Raw genomic sequence first — 9,799 nt, forward strand, 5'->3', positions numbered from 1 at the left:
CATCCTCTTAACTGAAGTGAAGATGCTAGTCAGATTTCAATGGTGTCAATTGGCTGAAATCATCCAGTTCACTAAAGGCCACTCTCACAGTACAAATGTCTAAGCTTTTCCTTTCCATATGCTGCCAGTGAAGAAAAGAATGATAACGATGACGCAGATGTTGCTTTAATGGCAGTATACTTAATTACAGTAATTACTGTGGCTAGACGAGCATTCTCTGTGGAAATTCTACAGCAGGCTGTATCACCGTCTCCACACCTTAGCGCAAAACGGTCTTAAGCTGCGCACTTCTTAAGCTCTGCGCAGCTTAAATTCCGAGTTTTTAGACAGCTGGTGGATGGAAAAGAAGCTCCACCTCCGCTGACTTTTTGCGCGGAGGAGAGCGTTTCCGGGAATCTGGCCGTCGCGCAAAAAGTCCGCGGAGGTGGAGCTTCTTTTCCATCCACCAGCTGTCTAAAAACGTGCGCGGCTCTTTCGATAGTGTGGCAGCACCTTATGTGATGCTTTTGGACAGTGGTGTTCAACCAGTGGTCTGGGGACCGCCAGAGGCCCTTGAGGGGGTTCAACCAGTGGTCTGGGGACCGCCAGAGGCCCTTGAGGGGGTTCAACCAGTGGTCTGGGGACCGCCAGAGGCCCTTGAGGGGGTTCAACCAGTGGTCTGGGGACCGCCAGAGGCCCTTGAGGGGGTTCCAACCAGTGGTCTGGGGACCGCCAGAGGACCTTAAGGGGGTTCCAGGTGGTCCCTGCAGCTAAAATCCTATCCAACAACAACAAAATATTCTTTGGCCATCTTGGGTCCGCTAAATCTCATCAAATCGGGTTCCGTGACTGAAATGTCAAATAAATAATGGACCTTGATGTGAAAATGGTTGAAAACCACTGCTTTAGGAAATGCTGCTACTATAAACTCAACCGCAGCTGAACAAAATAACGTGTCTTTGGATGATGTGGTATTGTATGTAGGCTATGTCCCTTACTCAGCGAGGCTGCACGCACAGACTGCTGCTGTAGATAACAAATTCTGCATTCCGATTGTGTGTGTGTGTGTGTGTGTGTGTGTGTGTGTGTGTGTGTGTGTGTGTGTGTGTGTGTGTGTGTGTGTGTGTGTGTGTGTGTGTGTGTGTGTGTGTGTGTGTGCGTGCGTGCGTGCGTGCGTGCGTGTGTGTTACATTCTGTACTTGTGTAAACATCTTAAGTAATGCAGATGTTTAACAATAATGTAACTCTTGAGAGCATAACATTTTACACCCTCAAGAGTTAAAGATGGGGCGGCTGTCGCTCAGGAGGTAGAGCAGGCCGTCCAATGATCCGTAGGTCGGTGGTTCGAGTCCCGGCTCCTCCTGTCCACATGTCGAAGTGTCCTTGGGCAAGACACTCAACTTCCCATAGACAGCCCATTCATCCAAACAGAAAAGTCCTATATAATTGCATTAAACAATGTCAAACTCACCAACATTGCAGCTGTACAGAAAGCTTGAATTATCCTCTTTCAATCTGTAAGGTTTTTGTTTAATAAAAATCCACCATAGACATGTTATTTATGATACTTTCCTAAGTATTGGAGTTTGGAAGTGGAAGCACTTTTTAGTAAAGCAACCTCCTGCTGCCTCCTGCATTATGTGCAAATTCAAAACAGGTGGTACGCAGGTGTCACTGTTGAGTGATATCCAACGAGCACTCCCAAACTCTGACACTTAGACCCAGGCTACACGTATATGGATCTTTTGCAAAACGCAAATTTTTTTGTGCGTTTGGTCCTTTCAGCCACACGCAAACGGCGTTTTCGGCCACTCAAATGGAGCTTTTGAGAAACGATGATGTCACCGCTTATTAGCGCATATCATTTTTGGAGTGGTGTAAACCACTCCTACAACTGGCTTTGTTAGTTTACGTGTCTGTCCGTACCAAAAAAAATGAGCATGGTTGCTATGGTCACCCAGTTCACACGGGTGTGATTTCATTACGTCAGACATTACGTCAGACCACAGCTGATCAGTCTATATAAGACCTTACACCACTCAGTTCACACGGGTGTGATTTTGAGTGGTGCAAACCACTCCAACAACTGGCTTCGTACCCATGTACCCGTGTTTGTTCGTACCAAAAAAACGAGCATGGTTGCTATGGTTAGCAACCAAAAAAAACGAGCATGGTTGCTATGGTTAGTATGTGACGTCACTGACATAACAGATATCACGTCAGAGTGAATCAATCTCTATATAATCAATCTTTATAGTTATTCCTCAACAGATGTTAGGCATAGTGGCAAAAGATCAGATTGGAGATATTTCAAGACGATATGGAAAAATCCAAAGACCCTGAATTACATAGAAATACCTTAGGGACATGTAGAGGAATAGATACAAATACCTTATATCATTTGTTTGGGTTGAGAGTTAAAGCCGAATTGAAAAAGTACTCAGTTGGTGTATGTATAGTTTGTGATAAACTGTCACAAACTATACTATACTGTTCTAATGTACAGTAACTATAACAATAAATGTGTAATTGCACCACTCAGTTCACACGGGTGTGATTTTTACTATACTTAGGTGAGAAATGCAGCTTGTGCCTGCATGGAAACTACACGGATATCTATCCGATTGTTCATGTTTATTTATCACTGTTAACAACTTTAAAACGTATCATATGTTGCATCAACATGCAGCGAGCAAAGGCTCTGCTCTGCTGCATCCAATAATAAATAATATATCAGCCTACTAGTCCAGTGCGGACTGGTGGTTTCATTTGTATTGGTGCCGAGTGCGAAGCTTGAACAATAGGTTAATTGCGGACGCTACAGATAAACTGTGGATATTAACCTATAAAGGGCCCAGGCCAAATGCCATTGCACAGTACACCAACAAGTCTATGCGTGGTGTGTGCATAGCCGCATGTGAAACTATATTCTCGTGCTGTATTTTGCTCTCCATGTCATGGTCATGGAGGGAGAGAGAGAGAGAGGTGTGAAATGCAATTGCATCAAATAGCGTGGTTGGTGAGAAGAAAGTATACAGTGGGTCGCCGTGCGCATATATGGCACATGATCTCTCTCCTGTTTAGGTAAATGGTAAATGGTGCATTTATATAGCGCCTTTATCCAAGGCGCTTTACATTTTGTGTATTGTGCATTACATTCACCCATTCATACACCGATTGCGGCGGAAGCCATGCAAGGTACCAACCAGCACATCGGGAGCAATTTGGGGTTCAGTGTCTTGCCCAAGGACACTTCGACATGTAGACATGAGGAGCCGGGATTCGAACCACCGACCCATGGATCATTGGACGACCTGCTCTACCTCTTGAGCCACAGTCGCCCCGGTAGGTAATAAAGGGCGCACCCTTGACTGCATTCCGTTGTCATTATAACGTGACATAGCCACTAACAAGCTCACAACTGGTTGTGGACACGACACTTCTATAGGTCTGACTCTGCTATTATTTTCTGTGCAGGACATGCCAAGTCGCCAGAGAAATGGTAAAGTGTCTATCATTTTTAAATTATATGGAGAGAAAAGTCTAGAGTCGGGATTTGGAGATTTACGCACAGTGTGGCATGCTGACAGACAATTAAATAAACATGTTCCACTTCCACTCACAATTTAGGTGGCTTTTAAAATGCGGCACTTATTCCTTCATTAAAAATATGATTGGCACCTCATAAGTGTAAATATAAAATCAAATATAATATAGCCTACAATTGAAACCTGCTACTGCAGTGATTTTATCCTGCATGTGTTCAATGCGTTTCTGCGTTTGTGTGTGGACTCAGATATCTCTGTCGTATGGGCAGGGATTTTTTCTAAAACGGAGGATGAAAATATCTGTTTTGCAAAAGATCCATATACGTGTGGCCTGGGCCTTAGAAAAAAAATTACCTGCACGGAATTTCTTGACAGGAAGTAGCTGAAATGAAATGAAATGAAATGAAATCTATATTTACCCAGGGTATCTGGGCTAAGCTCAAGAACTTGTTTCCAGCCAGGCCCTGCTCATAGAACACATTTCATCGTAGTGGTTGATGCCTTGTTCAAGGGCATTTCAGCGGTGGTAATTTTAACGTGTCGGACGGCTGGTTCGAACTGGGAACCTTCCGGTATCTAGACCGCGCCGCTATCCGTTCGGCCACCGCTGCCACTCATAACATGTCTACGTGGATGTTTATGAAACAAAAACTTTACAGATTGAAAGAGGATAATTCAAGCTTTCTGTACAGCTCCAATGTTGCTGAGTTTGACATTGTTTAATACAATTTGACTTTTCTGTTTGGATGAATGGGCTGTCTATGGGAAGTTGCACCTAGTTAGCACCTTGCTGGAAAGTTGGCCGCGGTCAGAATATCCTCAATTGGTGTGTGAATGTGGGAAGTGAGGACGCTGGCATCGACTGTTCGCCACTTCACATCCCAATGTATGAATGAATGAACCATTGTAAAGCTCTTTGAGCACTTGGAAAAGGCGTTGTAAAAATGCCATTCATTGTTATGTACGTATAAGGGTCCATTTGTACCAACTCTCCATCATTTAGCTGGGGACCACCTGGAACCCCCTCAAGGACCACTGGCGGTCCCCGGACCACTGGTTGAAAACCACTGTACTAAGTAGTGTCTTACTCTTGTCTGTCCCATGCATACCTAACCTGGCTCCGCCAGATGGGGCAGCAGAGAGTACACTGGGTTCCCCCCTCCTGACCCAGTGTACTCTCTGCTGCCCCATCTGGCGGAGTCAGGTTAGTGCATAACTGCATGCTCACCAATCTTCCTCTGTTTTTAACCACATTTTTTTCCCCACCATCCATGTCTATATCTGTCTACTGCAAAAGGAAAGAAAATATTCACTTTACCTGGGCTTAACTACTTGGACCCTCCTATAGTCGATCTACAAGCTTGTATATCGACTATATCTATTCGGTGAGGAGGTTTGGTGCACAGGGAAAAAAAGAGCAGACCAGGTACAAAGCCAAGTTTTCTAAGTACGGAGGGTTTAAGTGGTTAATGAGCCTATTAGTGCATGGTCAGGACAGGGACCACATCCCAAATTACCTTCACGAACCACCAGTGGTCCAACGATCAACAGTTGAAAACACCTGGTCTACAACAACATGACACGCAGGACAGTTTCATAGGCTATAATTATGCTCAAAAAACTTGGGCCACTTTCCTACTTCCTTCACAGGTGTTACAGATGAAGGCTCTGTTCCATTCTGGACTGATCAAACAGAGTCAGGGACAGGGTGCTGCTATTGTGCATGTTGGCTCACTAGAAAGACTCTTCTACAATATAGGTATGGTTTTGCCCACTCAATTCATAATTAACGTATGGTTTTGCCCACTCAATTCATAATTCATAACGTTCCAATTTTGGAGCTCTGGCTCATGGACTAAGAACCAAAAAGAACTGAACCGGTTCTCATTGGGAACCAACCGGTGGAAAAGGGGTCATAGTGTCCTTTACGTGGGTTCCAAATGGTCTCAGGGTTATGGGGGTCCTTGAACAGAGCCTTAATTAGTGCCATCAGTAACACCTGAGGAAGTAGGGAAGTATGGAGGTATGAAGTTATTCTGTGTGCAATGCTGTGCATAGAGCTTGAGCTTACCGTGTCTGTCTTGGGTGGTGATGTGGAAGACCCCAGGATGGATGAGTTCCAAAGGGAAGACTAGCACAGCTGGAGTCTTTATATACCTGTTATCTGTGTGTCCAATAGAGCATGTCATCTGTGTTGATTAACTTGAACCCAGCACTGGAGATCTTACTGTTAATTAATAACATGACCTATAACACTAATTTCAACACACACACACACACACACACACACACACTCTCACTCTCTCTCTCTCTCTCTCTCTCTTCAGGGCAGCACTTAATGCATGACATGATGAGAGATATTTGTTCATGCAGCAGGTTTCTAGATAGATAATGAAGTGTTGATAATAACTAAGTGGTCCAATGCAATTCAACCATTTATAATTTCTTGTTCTCATGTGCAGGAAAATTGTGACACCTACTGGCAAGTGTTGAAATCACCATGCCAGGCTTTCACAGTATTATGGTTCTTCTTAGATTTCTTCTTAGATTTGTAACTCGATGACAGTGACACAGACGCGGAGAAGGCTCAAACAACCCACCGTGACTCAAAAACACCAGAGTAAGGCCAAGTGTGGACAAGGACGGATGCTTGCACACCACACAGAGAGGAGGACCACCCTAGGCAGGATACAAACCACAGTACTAGAAACCTGCCTGCAATCCCCCAAGAACACAAGGCAGGTGGAGCCTCCTGTTGGCTCTGGCATAGAGAAAGGACAATTGAAGCCTGGATGAGAGGGGCAGTTGCCAAACACTGCTGACCCACCAACTGGAGTGTGTTGTGGGGTCGAAACACTCTAAGAAGTTTGGGGGCCACCTTTATCTTAAAAAAAAAATTTGCAACTTCAGGACATATACAACCAAAAAAACAGAATTTGACTTGTTGCCATAGGGCAGGAGGCTTATGGCAAAATTAGCTAAAAAGAAGGGTTACAAGACTAATCCCCACTGCCCATGGGCACTGTTGCTGCGTTATGTGAATGTATTTTAATGCATCTGTGTATTTTATGTAATGTTTTGTTGTAAACTGACTGCCGGTGTGCCAAAGACAAATTTCCATTTTATGTAAATTAAAATAGACAATAAAGTTCTTTATCTTATACTGTATGGCCTCTCTCTTCCAGGCCAAGGCTTTATCCATTATAAATGGACTGTAATGGAAAGGTGTATTGATTTTGTTTGTTTTTTCTAAATACAATATACATCCTGATATGTACTTGGCCTAGTGTTACTGATTTGATAGGCCTAATATATGACAAATCCATGTTAAATGTAAAAGAAATAGTACCGAGTTAAATAAGTACAGTTTTGAGGTACTTGTACTTTACTTCTAGATGTATGAACATTACTGTGGAGTCCCTCAAGGGTCGGGTTTGGGTTCCAAACGGTTTAATTTATACATATATATTTATAAAATGATTTGTGCTTTGTGTAATGCAGTGTGTACTATAATTACCGATGATAAGATGTGTTCTGTACAAGGGAGGACATCCAGCAGCTTATGACGATCTAACCATACAAATGAGTAGCCTAAATACAAACTGGTTTGATATAGATTATCTTCAAATAAATAAAACAAAAGGTATGGTGTTTGTGGAAGCTGCCAGATACAAACAGACATTGAGTTGATAATAGATGATCTATTAGAAAGAGTGTGTGAAAACAAATTATGGGGAGTGATTTTAGACCATAAGCTCTGCTGGAAACCCCATATAGAATAATTATGTGAGGCTAAGATGGCAAAGAGCATCTCAATCATAAGTAAGGCATACTGTGCAATGATTTGACCATACCTGCTGTACTACTGCTCAGAGGTATGGGGTTACACATACATTTACTAGAAATGCATTAATTACACTCATGAAGAGTATTAAACAATGGATATTGCACACACACACACACACACGCGCGCGCACGCACGCACGCACGCACGCACGCACGCACGCACGCACGCACGCGCACACACACACACACACACACACACACACACACACACACACACACACACACACACACACACACACACACACACACACACACACACACACACACACACACACACACACACACACACACACACACCTTGAAGTTCATGGGATATGCATGGCAAATTCTGCAAGTTATGTATAAAGCAAGATATAATCAATTACCGGTAAATGTGAAGCACATTTCTGGATAAGGACATAAAGGGGACCATTGAACTTCAAAAAACCTGTGATGCGTACAAACCTGAAACTGTGTATCCCCTCTTACGGTGCAATGAATTAAAATATTGCGAAAATAAATCAATTCAAAATTTGACGAAAACAATCGATAGGTACAAAAGTGAAGAGCAGCTGAAAGGACAACTGCTGTATGGTTTATTTCAACCAAGGTTCATGTTTTAGGGTTGTTAGAGAAAGTAAAAGATGAGTTTATTTATTTATTTCATTTGCTGCTTTCTTTCGTTTTAACGATTTTAGCTATTTTTGACAGGCCTCGGGGGCTTTTTCTTCTTTAATGTCGTTTACTATAGTCCTACTAGACCCCAGGAAATTACATCTGGTCACAAAAGATCACGGGTTCTACTGAATGAGAAGGGGGAGGTGACAAACTGACATATCGGACCCACAGTATGGCATCCCCCTAGTATCCCCCGTCAGGCCGTCACATTCACTAGATCCCGTGAAAAGGGTTGAAAACCACTGCCCTAAACAGGTTAATAGTGTTGATAATTACACCAGCTGACGTTGTGCCACTTCAGCATTATTGTCAGCCAACAGAGAACCTGCTGACCCCTACACTGTCCAGACGGGAGAGAACTTTGACACATGTTTATTATTGTCAGTGGTAGTACCTTTACTCCAGTACTGTACTACCAGTGGTGTAATGGTGATTTATTTCCCCTGGTTGTACAGCCTTTTAATGACATCACGTGCACGCACGCACACGCCTGTGTAGCACCCAGCCATGACCCGGCCAGCCCTGACAATCTGGGGGTGCAGCGGCATACAGTACGACGTACTAACAGTCTGAAATGCAACAGTCAGACAACATTCATAGCCGGTTAACGGCCAAGCAACACCAGGCTTTTCGCGCACAAAACGCGCACGTTTACCCCCGCGCGTGCGTTTAATTTAGGTCCAGTCCTATAAAAAACGCACGCGCGGGGTTCGCGTTTAGGGTAAACGCGAGAGAAAAGCCTGGTGTAGCTTGGCCGTCAGACTCACCCGTGGCTCCTGACATGTGTGGCAGGTTAAGACGGGTTAAGACCATGGCTTCTTCGTGCGGTTAGGTTAGGGTTTGGGGTAGGGTGTCGGACTGTACGTCGGACCAAACATATGCACCAGATAGGTTGTGCGTCGATCTGATCTGGCAAGTGGGAGACTGGGGTTCAAACCCCGCTACCTGCGTATGTGGCGTAGTGGGCAGGACTTGGAATCCTTGCATGAGGGACATGAGGGAGGTCGTGTGCGGTGGACGGTGGTCCGCGGAATGAAGTGTGAAGTGAGAGGACGCGCTCCAAAGACTGGGGGGGATGATTGTAGCACCCAGCCAAGACCCGGCCCACTACAGCCCTGCCAATCGGGCTCAGCCCTATTGGCACGACAGGTTGTGCGTTGGTCTGGTGAGTGTGAGACTGGGGTTCAATCCCCGCTCCTGCGTATCACTACAATCCGATTGTACAGCTGGTTTTCTCCAAATACCTAGAGGCGAATCAGGACCTGGGACACCAGAAGAAGGCAGTTTGCCAGCTGGTCAGACAGAAATCCAAACGGAGTTCCCGAGGGCCGGCCAGGGTTGAGAAACAGTGCTGCGGGAAAAACACCTTGACAATTGAAAATCTCCCAGCTCAGCATAAAACTTGAGATTCGGAACATATGAATCAGTAACTGATTCAATGCTGTGCACACAGTGGGAGCATGCAAGGACAAAAACAACGACCGTTCTTTCACCTTGGTCACGATCCTGCTGTCGTTTCATACATGGGTGTCATCACTGGTATGGACTGGACAAATAAGTGTACCCCCCCCTAGTCGTTGCCCCCCCCCCCCCCCCCCCCCCCACACACACACACACACACACACACACACACACACACACACACACACACACACACACACACACACACACACACACACACACACACACACAGGGAAAAAAGAGCACATAGATGAACAGCATTCCTTTATTGTTAATAGACATTCAGTTTGTCTATGTACAAAATGTTC

The sequence above is a fragment of the Electrona antarctica genome (genome assembly GCF_951216825.1).
Source record: "Electrona antarctica genome assembly, chromosome: 1".
Taxonomy (NCBI): domain Eukaryota; kingdom Metazoa; phylum Chordata; class Actinopteri; order Myctophiformes; family Myctophidae; genus Electrona; species Electrona antarctica.